The sequence below is a fragment of the Strix aluco genome, chromosome Z (genome assembly GCF_031877795.1).
Source record: "Strix aluco isolate bStrAlu1 chromosome Z, bStrAlu1.hap1, whole genome shotgun sequence".
NCBI classification, from domain to species: domain Eukaryota; kingdom Metazoa; phylum Chordata; class Aves; order Strigiformes; family Strigidae; genus Strix; species Strix aluco.
In genome coordinates, this window is record NC_133971.1 from 21017919 (window position 1) to 21031650 (window position 13732).

Here is a 13732-nt window from a genome sequence, read left to right on the forward strand (position 1 = left end):
CAGAAGGGGAAGGTGGATAGCTGTAGAGTAAGGCTGATCATAACTAAATTTTCCTGAGCTGAAAAACTACTTAGGATCCAGTTAGCTCTGAATACAGCCAGAAATCTGAAGCAACGCACCATTTAAATGTGTTCATCTATCTCTAATAATAACTCTAGACATTTTCAGTCCCTCTCCTCTTTTCTTCCTATCAGAGGTTACTTTGTCATTTATATTTGTTTAGAAGCTCATGTTCTAAAATCATACATCCAACTGGACTGACTAAAGCTACAGATTTTTGGCACTGTGGCATCCCACATCTTGGAGGGACAGGCTGTCACCACATCATGGAACCTTTTATATCATATAAAATTTAATTCTGTGGTTACTGTTATCATAGAATCATAGAATCTTAGAATACCAGGTTGGAAGGGACCTCAAGGATCATCTCGTCCAATTTTAACTCTTGCTAATAAAAATAGGGTCTGATTTTGTAATGTTCCTTAGTACCACATTAACCTTGCATTGGATTAACAAGGACTATCACTGCAAGCAATAACTAGTGCAGCTGAATATCATACATTATGATGGACAGAGCAGCAGAAAAATGAGTCAATGGAGTAGAAATATGTTTAAGGGCTAACCTTGTTGTATAGAAACAGTCCATTAAAGGTTGTCTCTAATGGAAGTCTTTGGTTGTTTTTTTTTTTTTTAAAAAATATTATTTTTATTTTATTTTATGCCTAAATATACTTCAGTTTGTACCAATGAGGAACTAACATTAACTCAACCTTTTGGGGCACTCAAAGTTTCCATTAGTAAATTTATATAGTACTTAGATCATAGACATTTCAGCTTATTAGAATATGGGCCTTCTATGTGTATTTTTCCTGTGACTTAGATAAAGTTTAATATTTATGGCTTATTTTTTTGTTTCCAAGAGATCCATCTGTTCCTTGCAACATTGAGTATTGTTACAGAAAATAACACTCTTGCTATGTAGCTATTCTTAAAAAGAGGAATAATTGAAGGAAACAGAAAATTTAAAAACAGGATTTGTTGTAATTCTTTGTGGCAGCATTTTTTAAATTGTTTGTTACTTAATTCCCAGGCCTTCTGTGGGAAAATTTATACAAGAAAACATTATTAACAAAACCAAAGTGTGACAGCAAAGAAACAGTGATAAAGACTGTCCCTTATAGAGCTAAGTTCCACAGCAGGAGAAAGCATGTACATTAACCTGTCCAAAGACCATGGGACCTTTGTAAAATTCAGAATGACAGTTACCTTTACAGAGGTCTGCTAAACCCACTTTGGGAAAGGAAGGGAAAGGGAAAGGAAAAAAAAAAAAAAAAAAGAGAATTTTCTCAGTTTACGTGGGAGGGAGGAAAGCCACGCCAGACAAAAAGTAGTATAGTGTAATTGCAGTGGACTGAATGCAAGGCTGTTTTGCCTTAACATTAGTGTTAAGTATTTCTGTTCCTGTATCACTCTGCTAAAGGAAGAATATCTTTCATGTGAATAGATTGAAATGAGATTCAGTTGTCTCCTAAAATCCCATCATTCTCAGTACCTCCTAGCAGACTGTATCTGTGCCTTTCATGTGCAATATCTTTAAAAAGGTTAAGGTGCTGTTATGGGATCTAAAAAAAAATTAACTTTTTCACTGAAAAGAGTTAATAACCCCAAAGAGATCTATGAGATAAGTCCATTCACCTTAGATCTATCCTTTACTGAACAGATTAAAGCAGTATGTAATAGGTGGTAAAATAATACTTCTGTTACTTTTAAATAGGACTTGAAATTCTTTGCTATAAAATTTGTAAGATTAATGAAACTAGTCAATGTACTGAACAATTGTGCTGATTTCTACCTATTTACTTCTAATTTATAGTCATTTTTTAATTACATCCATAGCCTCTTTTTATACTGTCTAACATTAAAAAATATTGTTAAAATTAAATGAGCAGCATTTTTATCTGTTCTGTTCAAGCCACAGATGCTAGATTTGATTTTATTTCTTATGCTGAGATCGAAATTCTATTTTAATATGCAGAACTACAGCCTAGGGACTCGTAAAATGCAGAGTGTTTTCATTAGATGATGGCTCTGCACCTCTAGTTATCAGAAAAGCTGATTCATCAAACAGTGGTGATCAAGACACTGGGACCTAAAAGGGAAATTGACTAAGAGAGGAAAAAAGGTTGTATATTTTTTTGCAGTATGCAATTGTTTGCTTTTGGGTTAAACTCTAATTCCACCAATAAAACTTTTATTTAAAAGTACAGCCATTTGTTACTGATCAAGGCAATGACAAAGTTGAAGCATGTATTATTCTTCCGTTTACAGATTATTAGTTATGAAATTTTAAGGGTTGGTTTCTTAGTGGTGACTCAGTCTGGTGTTTTTCTCATGCCTGCATAATTTATGGGCTAGGTTTATTTGAATAGTATATTGCTGCTAAAATTGTATTAAGTGGACTAAAAAAAAATCAAGTAAAACCTGCAGAAAACTGCAGGTGCAAAATTATTCCTGCATATACTGGCTAGCATTTTAAATATGAATTTGGTAATTTTCTTATCTTGATTTCACAATTTACATAAGCTAGCCAAGTTAACTGGCTTGATGAAATATTGCATTCCTGTACCAGGAGGTACTGACGGGGCTCTTCAGTGTTAGTCATGGTTTGACTTGCATTTCATGGAGCGTGGTGATGCAAAATAATCAGTTGGAAGTCTCTGTTTCAGGGTATGAGCTACCATCTTTGTCACGACACACAAGGTGCTGCTCCTTCTAGTTTGAAACTGGAGGTACATTTCTGCTTCCTATTAGAATATCTTAGTATGGTCAGTATAGAGAGAGGTCTAAAAGCATTTATGAGAGAATGCATCTTACTTGCTGAATAGCAACCAACAACGAAAGGAGCAAGAAATACAAAAGAATAAAAACCTCCCATGCAGAATGATGTTTTTGCATTATATATCTTTGCATTTAATCTCTGTTAAATCCTAAGCGATCCTTGTAAAGTGTTAGACGCGTCTCAGTCTCTGGCCTTGGTTCAACCCAGTAGCCATTGCAAAGCTCTGGTTTTCAAATGTAACCTCTAAAGGGCTGCTTAAAATCACGTTTATGTTTAACAATCCAGTGTGTGTTTCCATGAAGGGCTTGTGCTGCTGCAAAGGGGTATAATAGAGCTTCAAGACAGACCTGACCCTCACTTGTAATTAATTTTATCCAGAAACAGATAGCAGCTTGTTTTGAGTGGTTGGTTATGGTGTCCAGACCAGGGGATGCTGCGGTATCAAGAAATAATGTGTACAGTAGACTTACGTCCACCAGTGAGGAACCTTGTTTCATATGCACACAGTGCAGACAAGTGCTCTGTTATCCTCTGGGGGGTTTTGTTACATTTGTGGGAGACAAGATCCTTAATTCATGCACCTGAGATGGATGCATAAAGGTAAGCAAACAGCATATAAAACCTGATCCTTGTAATGTCCTGTTCAAAGTGACCCTTTCCTCTTTTTTTTTGCAAATGTATTCAGATATACTGAAAAAGAATTCTTAAACTTTCCATTTATTTAATCTTTTTGCACAGTAAATCATATGAGTACATACTGCATCATGAAATGAGGCTATACATGTCCAGACTTGCAGTTTCCCTGCAGCAATTTATCAGCAATGATATTTTAATTGATCCCTACAGTATAAGCCAATTTAGGAAAATAACAGCTAGTCAAGAACATTTGGAAATCCTTTGAAGTAAAGAAATCTGTGTTCATATTCTCCCCTTCTGCATGTATTTGTTTATAAATGAAAAGAGATACTATCTCTCCCACTCCCTCCCCACATGGCAATGCATTCCCTTGATTTCTTCTGCTGTGTCAAAATTAAAAGATAAATGATAATTCTAACCAATTATAATTCTTTTTCAAAAAGGAAGAAAAACAAATCAATCTCTGACCTGGGGCCTTGAGCCCTGCAAAAAGCTACTTAGCTATTGTCCTGAGAGCAGTTCCATGCTCTTGAATCAGAAGAAAAAATCAAGACACTAAGAACAAAATAATTTAAATTCATAAACTATTCTCTGAAGCCGATATGGTGGTGCCCATTGATTTCCATGTCTTTGGGTCAAATTCCACAGACATATTTTAAAATGTTGATTATTATGTTTTCTTAAAGGAATGAGGGAGGGGAGGGAAGGAAAACCAGCCAACCAGTCCAGTATTTGTTAGAACTTTCTTTTTCATTTAAATCAGTTTTCCAGACTGATATATAAGAGCACACAATCTTCACCTTGTTATGTATTATTTCTTTTGACCTGAATGGCTTGATAAATCTTTTTGAGGAGAAATGGACAATGGAGTCAGGTGTTTCTTTGATTCAAATCTGTTTAATAATATCTACAAAATTCCCACAAAAACGATGAAAAATCTTTTGCTTGTTCAAAATTTCAATCATCTTTGCTGCCAACAGACTTTCCTAAAAGCTGCCTTTCTGGTGAATTCATTGTCTACTGCTCTGTCCCTCAGCCAACCCTTTCTGCATGCATATTCCTGTTGCATTTTATTAGTTGCTCACAGGCCAACTCTGCCCTTTCATTAGATGATAACACATTTCATCTTTGTCCATTTCTGCTGTGCTCAGTTAGAAAAGGGAGGCAAAGGCTGACTTGGATTTCTTCAGGTTTCATTCCAATGATTTTGTTTGTTTGTTTGTTTTGGACTTTTGTCCAAAATGATGCAATTGCACATGAAATTATTATAGGGGTTGTGTCTAATTAATAACTGTTCTGCCTCAGGATCACAATAGGAAAAGATGGCCTCCTTTGTATCCTCACCTTTCAATTTGTTTACTTTTCTATTTGCCATTTTGCCATCTTTAGACCTTCCTGACAGACCTGTTCCCTTCTGAGGCCTCACATCGATTATTGTGTTCAGTTTTGGGTCCCTCACTACAAAAAGGACATTGAATTACTGGAGCATGTCCAGAGAAGGGCAAGGAAGCTGGTGAAGGGTCTGGAGCACATGTCGTACAAGGAGCGGCTGAGGGAACTGGGGTTGTTTAGTCTGGAGAAGAGGAGGCTGAGGGGAGACCTCATCGCTCTCTACAGCTACCTGAAAGGAGGTTGCAGACAGCTGGGAATGAGCCTCTTTAACCAAGTAATGAGCAATAAGACAAGAGGGAATGGCCTCAAGTTGTGCCAGGGAAGGTTTAGACCAGATATTAAGAAGTATTTCTTTACAGAACGGGTTGTTAGGCGTTGGAATGGGCTGCCCAGGGAGGTGGTGGAGTCCCCATCCCTGGAGGTGTTCAAGAGGCGGGTTGACGTAGCTCTGAGGGATATGGTGTAGTTGGGAACTGTCAGTGTTAGGTTAACGGTTGGACTGGATGATCTTCAAGGTCCTTTCCAACCTAGATGATTCTGTGATTCTGTGATTCTGTCCAGGACCTCCTGTGCTCAGACTCCTATTTCTATTTCCTTACCTTATTTCTTCTAGATGTCTGAAGAGCTATTTTCAAGAAACAGTCTTTAAAGGATTTTTAAGGGAAGAATAGCAATGTATAATATAATAGAAAACAAAAATGCTTTGCTTGCAAGATTTTAGAGATTCAGAAATAGGACTTAGATAATACAAGTCTGAAAACTGGATCCCATATTATTACAAGAAATAATCACTGTCAATAATTCAGAGTTTATTACCAATATTATTAGTGCTTTTGCCTATCAAATGGAAATATTTGCATTGCTGCAAACCAAAATATTTGTTCTCAACAATTAGTCTGCAAGTATAATAAAATTAACATTTCCTTCTAAGATTCTTTTTTGTGCATTTTAAAGTTTAAAAATAAAATTTATGAGCACAAAATGTAGAAGAACTGAGACAATTTCTTAAAGCTTTTTTTTGTTTCTCAGCATGGACCTTTAAGAATTTCTCTTGGTGTAACTGTATATTTCAGCCATATGAATGAATGAAGATAGTTGCTTTGCTTTAGCCAGTAAGTGTTTAGCCCTGAGGGCCTCCCAGCTCTTGGCTGGTCACATGTTCTTTTCAACACATGAATTGTGTATTGGTATACTAGGTTATTGTTGGAAGATGCTTATTCTCTGAAGGGTAACCAACTGAACATACAGAGTTACAAATTACTGAGTATACAGATTCAAGGAAGATATCCTACTCTAAGCAAAAGTGTTTGGCAGTTTTGGTATCAGAGCTGTGGTGAACAGATGGCTTTGTCCAGCAAATAGTGAAAATGCTGTAAATTCATAAAAATCTGATCTTTTCTTGCAGTAGGTCTTGTACAGGGAAGTGAGTGATCTATTAGGGAGTCAGTGAGGATATGTAAGCAGAAATCAGAAGAGTCTGGTGTTTATTTCTGATGGGGATTACAAGAATGCATCACATCACAACTCATGTACTGATGCCTTTCTGATGATGTTCCTCCTGTATGCTGCTCAGAGCCTTCTTGTGACAAGGTCATCCCTCACAGAGAACTTCTAGGCATTTGATATCACTGGGGCATAAAACAAATGAGTGGCTTGGTGAAGAGTGATTTTTTCATTACTCATACCATTTTGAAAGTTCCTAAAGTTACTTGAGATCTTTGTATGTTTAAGGAGTAACAAGAGAAACAGGAAATCTGTAACTTCTGAGCTATGCATATGTCAGTCCCAAGTGCATCCAGTGTCAGTTCCAGACTGGGGGCCAGCTGCTGGGCATGACCACACTGACACAAGGGTTGCCAGCAGTGAGCAGGAGAGGTTATGTATCCAAGGGGTAGCTGAGCAGTGAATAGTTAACAGTTAACCTTAACAGTTAACCTTAACAGTTCAACTTCAGCTGCAATCCCCAGACCACCTGGTGGACAATGACAGGGGTTGCAAAAAGCTATTGTCATCTCCTGCCCTGTGTCCACCTCTGGATTTGGCAATTCCTTGACTCTCCCAGATGGTGAAATGTGTAACCTGAGGTTGGTGGAGCATGTGGGGATGTTGATGGGCAGTTTGCACTGTTGAGTGTGTTCCCCATGTCCTGCAGTGATGCTGGGGTTACGAGCAGCGGAGCTCTATCATATGAGCTCAAGTAACTGGAGGTTTTTATAAATCTCATGCCCAGATCTGATAAAAAAAAAATCATTTATTGAATTTTTTCATTGTTGAGATGCTTTTTTAGTTTTGTTTTTTATTTTTTTCACTGATAATTTGTATTTGTGTTAAAACACTTGTTTACACAGTGCTATCAGTATCCTTGGTGTCAGATGAAATGGAAACGAAAAGAAAAATCTTTGCCTTCCATTGGAAACCTAGTAGGGCATCATTAATTCATTCTAATGGCTGGAAGATCAATTTCAGAATACTGATTTTTACCAGTCAACAAGCAAGGGGACAACCGCAATAAAAAAATCAAGGATACTGTATCAGTTGGTTTAGCTGACAAATGTAATTTGATTTAAATTATTTATGGTAGTACTGCATTTAGCAGTAGACTCATAAATGCTCTGTAGTACAATTTGTAAAAATAAAGCAATACATTACATTTAAAAACAATTGTACTAAATGTGATACTTTATGTACGTGTAGTGATATATGTGTACCACTCACACATATAACATTGCCTGTAGAATAGTCAGGTATGCTGTGTAGAGTTTAATATTTTTTTTTAATCTTTTGTAATTTTCACATGATATTTCTGCTATACTCTAGCATTATTTTTGCTTTCTTTTGTTTTGCCTACCTCAAAACTTGTAGTGAATCAGTAAAAGCCTTCTAAGGGCTCTGTGTGGGTAGGGTTAAGTCCCATTTGGAGCACATTTTCCATCTGCTTTTGCTGTTCCTAAGTCATGTAAGAGCCTTCAGTGTCTTACCTTTATCCACCAGGTGCAACAGCAATAGCAACTAATAAATCTGAAATAAAAATCTATCAAGCACAATGAATAATATACAAAACTATATGTGCACAAACACCAAAGTTACACATATATAAGATAATTGAACCAGGAGATACAAGGGACTTGAAAAAAAAGATGATGTTCAGGTGTAAGTAACTTAATATAACTTTGAAAAACAGTACCTCAATGGCCAGTGAGATAACATGCATCAGTGCTAATAGACTGGGGAAATAGTTTAATTCTAGGCAGCATATTTGTTGTGAAGGTTAACGCTCATTAGAGCACTACTACACACCATGAAAACTTGTAGTTCTTACTCTTTTTTAATCTTCTTGTTCCACTTACCCTGAGCCACAGATGTTTGTGTTTTCTTGGGTATAATCTGGGGACGCTTACATTTTGTTCAGAGTTGCTGTTTTAAGAGCATAGGAAATATATTAATAACAGCATTTTTTCTTCTTCCGCTTTTATATTGGAAACCTACACTTTGTAGCAGTTTTTGGGCATGAGAGTGGAGATACAAAGCTAGTTCTAAAGGTTCTAGTTCCACTTCTTTATGAAACAGGGAGTAGGCCCTGGAGCAGTGTAGATTTGGCAACTAGCCATCAAAACAGTACTGCATTGCAGCAATTTATGATCTGGCAGCTGAAGGCTGGAGGGACCTATTTGTGTGCCTATAGGACCCTAAGACATAATTGTTACCAAAAGGACGCTGCTTACTTTTTTCTGCAGGATTTTTATGTAGGCAGTAATCCTTTCTGGTAAATAAATAACAGGGGATTTAGAAGTTAGTTAAATACAGATTTCTCATCTTAATTTAGGTGAGATTGACCAATACACAATTATGTTTTACAAAAATGGTTCTGTAGGTGCTGCCTTTCAGTGAAGTATGTTATCTTGGTAGATATTTTCATATCTAGAAGTGCACTGACTGAGATCTGTAGGACAAAATCTGTATGACTTGGAAATCAATAGAAAACATAGGGACCAGGGTGTTTCCAAATATTGGCTAGATAAAAACAAATTTTTGTTCAGCTACTCTTTACACACCTAGGGAAATCAAACACACTTTCAAAATCATGAAAGCCAATAGTGCAAGACTGTACATTTAGCCCTTAAAAATCCATGTTCTAATACAAATGCATTACAGAAGATTTTTTTTTTCTCCCTGAAGAAACAGAAAATATGTTCAAGAGTGTTTTGATAAAAAGTCCTTGTGGAAAAAGCAAAGCACAAGAATATGGGGACAAAAAATATTGTATGGTGTGGTGGATTTATTAAAGAAAAGATCCAGACTAATCTGTCTAATTTGTCCCCTTGATCTATATTATCAAAATTTCACAGGCAATCTTTGCACCATACAGAGCACTGAAATAACTCCCAACGTGCTTTTGTAGTTACTACAGAAAAGAGGCACAGCTACCTTTATTGCTACTCAACACATGTAAGACTTGGAAAGAGTAAAGAAAGCAGCTAAATCAAACACTTAGCTGGAGAAGAGGGAAAGAAAGCAAAGAAAAAGAATCCAATTATTTTATGTTTGTTTTGCTAAATGGTTTTTCTGTCAAGGATTGTGGAGGAGAAACCCTTCCTCCCTCCCTCCCCCTGCCTTTTAAACTTGTTTGCCTCTATTCTATAAAGCTGGGAGCAGACAGTACTATATGACTAACTAATTGCTGCTGAGACTTCTGCCAACACTAATTAACCTCCTCCTACAAATATCAACAAAGTACAGCCTAGGCTTTGTCTGCATATGACTTAAAACAACAACAATAAAAAAACCTCAAACCTTTTCCAATCATCCTGCAGTCAGGCATTGTTCCATTTCTTCCTCTTGGAAAAGATCCTCTGTCTGTGGAAAATGTTCCTCCTTCTGACCCCACAAATGCTTCAACATTTGTTGTAAATTTGAAATCCCAGCTGCAGATGTAGCTCAAAGAGAAGAAGTGCTACAGCCCTCAGACTTTCTATGGCTGATGAATTTCTGGATCCTGAAAGGTGTGGAGCACTCAAAACACACCACCAAATCCCCAGCTGGCACAGAGGATGCTCAACACCTCTCAATTAGGACTTTGATTACTTCAATATCTTCTCTTTGGACCATCAGTGTACATTAGGGCAGGAAAAGCACACTGAGATACCATGAACGACAGGCAAAATTCTTTATGTGCAAAAGGCTTTACTCTTCAAGTTTGTTGCAGCGTAAAATTTAGGAGCTAACTTATGGAAGCAGTAGTCACACAGAAATATGACTGGGATCAAGATTTGGACAATTCATTTCAGACAACCTTAACCAAAGGGAGTGGCAAAAAGTTTTGGTCAAGGCACATGAACAGCCCAGGGTGGGCAGCACCCAGGGTCTGGAGGCAGGACTGGCAGCTCAGGCACTGCTGCTGGACACTGAGGTCTGCCAACACCAGCTGTACCACCAGCGCTGCTGGAAACCTCATGGGAAATTGCTCCTTGCTATATCTGGCCAACACAGACCTTTTCTTCTGCACTGAGCTCCTCTTTTTTAAACCCACTGTTCAGTCTCTGAAAGGGTTGACAGTTATTTTTTGGGCGTCACTGAAAATGACCAAATGAGGGAGATGGGGTCTTGTGAAAGTGGTTAAATATTAAAAATAGACAGTAAGGCACTCCTTTCCTTTAAAAATGACTGTTCATTAATATGCAGCTATCTTAAGGCATATCTTAATTAACTCTGGGAAAAATAAAATATAATTTTAGCTAAATGATCTAAATATTTTCAGAATTATTTCAGAGTCTGTTAGAAATACATGTCTAAGAAAAAGAAGATATCACACGTACCTCTCTATTATTAGGTCTGTACCAAAACCTTACTTTTGGTGTTGTTTTTTTTCCATCTGTCTGTATTTCTCAGCCTCCAACATATGCAGATGTTTCTCAAGGAAGATGGTAAGGAACATAATTGGTGCAAACTATCTCTGCAGGGCAGTCTTTCCAGAAAGATTGTTTTAGTTACATACTCGTATTTGACTATCTCTTTATGCATATTTTTTCTGAAATGTTTTTTTTTTAGTCACACCACACTCTCACCAGAATTTCTTCATCCACTGTGAAGTTACTGGTAGTCATTAACATGAATCCAAGTTATGGTTTCATTTTCCTCCCCCTAATTTGGAGTTTCTGATGTCCCTCAAGTGTAGCTAGGTGAGGTCATCTCACAGAGTGTAGACAAAAGATATTTATGGCTGTCATATTGCCTACTAAAATGTGTGTGTTTGTCTGTCTTCAGTGTCATTTTTTGCTGCACTACTCATGCATTTCTCAGAAATCTGTAGCTTGACAACTGTGCCTTATGCTTCATATGGTGCAGATTAACACTATCTGGTTCATTATGAGCTTGCACTTGACATTGGAGGCAGCAGAGACTGATTACTTTCAAGTGCAGGATCAGGCCTTATGTTATCTGCAGCTTGAATGTAGCTTTTCTCTGTGGATCAGCAAAAAATACAGACAAATACAGCAGAGCTTATATAAACACCACTGAAAAGAAATAATGTTGACGTATATAACATGCTTAGTATCGTACAACTTCTCTGACCCAAAAACCAGAAACAGACTTTGGCTACATAGAACATGTCTTATAGATTTTACGTAGCTCTATTTCAGTGAAACACTAACTTTATTTCTGGTTATAACTATGTGATTGAGGCTGTCATCAAAAAGACTGGCTGTATGCCCAATATTAGATGTTTGCTTAAATACTTTGCTGAATTAGGAAATGAATGTCCCTGAGATATTCTGTGGAGTTTCTGAATCCCAGAATAGTCCTAAATAAATCTACTCAGTTATAGAGACTTTTTTTTTAATACCGTACAGTATGTATCATTAGACTTGACATTTTTATATATGCATTATTGCTGAGATACAGTTGCTGTGGGAGATGTAATTTAGAATTTTCCAACCCTTGCACATTTAAAAATCTCTGTCACAGCATTACACTAATATGTTTATAGTCATATTTCCTTATTTTTTTATCCAAGAGTTGTACTGTGTATCACTTTTATAGAGCTCTATAAAATGTATCTAATTAACCCTATCCATGTTACCCAATTATTTGAGTTTGTGTGGTGAGGAATGAATTTCACCCTAAAGGATCAGATGCCTAATTAAATTGTTTAATTTAAGTTTTATTAATGTTCTTAATTCATTCTCTTCTGAAGAAAAGTAAGAAGCCAACAATATTTGCTCATAGCAATACTTTTCAGCAAAATATTAAAGTAGTTAATTTCTTATCAGAATTTCTCTGAATCATTAACCAGGTATTTTCTGCCGTTTACTCTGCATACTGAGGCAATGGAGCTGTTCACGGCTTTTTTTAAAAAAAGTTTGCATCCATCATATCTTAGAATAACACAGACATACGGAATACTGCATAAATTATTGATACCATCAAGGCTTATGTCAATGTACAACACAAACCGTTAAAGTACATTTGATTTAAACTAACAGATGAACATGAAAACAAATGGTATTAGAGAAAGTGCATTTTTTTCATGTCTGCTGTTGGCATTGCCATTGACTTTCTTATGAGAGAAATTTGATCAATTCAATTAGGACAATCAATGTTTAATAACAACTTAAAACATTTAAAGTTTGTTTTGAACAGACCTCTTTCAAGTAGTGGCTTAATCAGTAGATGAGAACAGAAGACTGACAGCCCTGCAGAAGTGGTGGTGCTGACTGATAGTCCTAGCAGTACCAGATCTTCTGCAAGCTGTCAGTGGGGTTGGTCTGGTGGGCTCATGGCTTACCAGACTGGTTTACTTGTTGCCTGCCTTGGCACATGCTTGAGATATGTCCCAAGAATCCAAGTAGCTATGAGGCTTCGCAGTCTGTCCTTGTGTGCATGTCCTTTCAGCAGGGCTAATCTGGGAGGAGAGTAGTTGGATGGAGAAACAAGGGTGGAGAAGTTAATATAGAGAGGAGAAAACACTCAGAGCAAAAACTACTGCAGAAATTCATTTTCTGCTTGTTTGACCTGTGATCTGAAGCCATGAGGTCACCTTTCCATTCTCACTGTCTCCTCCTATGATTTTTTTTCCTGAAGGTGAGATGTCTGGGAGTAGGGACACCCTGGTCTCTTGGTACCCTTTTCACTTGCGGTATGTATTGATGGATTTCATGCATAGTGTTGCTTCCCCTTGCCTCCTGTCCCTTAATCTGTGCAGCTGAAAGTTGTGATACTTTATTCAAGACACGTAGCCTGGGAGCAAGCACCTAGCTGTGAATATCCACACGGTGAAAGGCAGGATACTGCCCTTTGTCATAGTAATGTAGGGCACTAGGCTGGGTGAGCTGGGAAGGAAAAACCTGCCTTGTTCTCACCAAAGAAATTGGTGCAAGCCTCACAGCCTGGGTGTCTCATAGAGTGTTGAAATGAAAGTCATAAAAAATCAGATCTAGAAATACAGAATCACCGAATTGTCTAGGTTGGAAAAGACCTTGAAGATCATCCAGTCCAACCATTGACCTAACACTGACAGTTCCCAACTACAGCATATCCCTCAGCGCTAAGTCAACTTTACTCTTAAACACCTGCAGGGATGGGGACTCCACCACCTCCCTGGGCAGCCCATTCCAACGCCTAACTACCCGTCCTGTAAAGAAAAGTTTCCTAATATCCACTCTAAACCTTCCCTGGCACAACTTGAGGCCATTACATCTTGTCCTATCACTTGTTACTTGGTTAAAGAGACTTGTCCTCAGCTCTCTGCAACCTCCTTTCAGTTAGCTGTAGAGGGCGATGAGGTCTCCCCTCAGCCTCCTCTTCTCCAGACTAAACAACCCCAGTTCCCTCAGCCGCTACTCGTATGACATGTGCTCCAGACCCTGC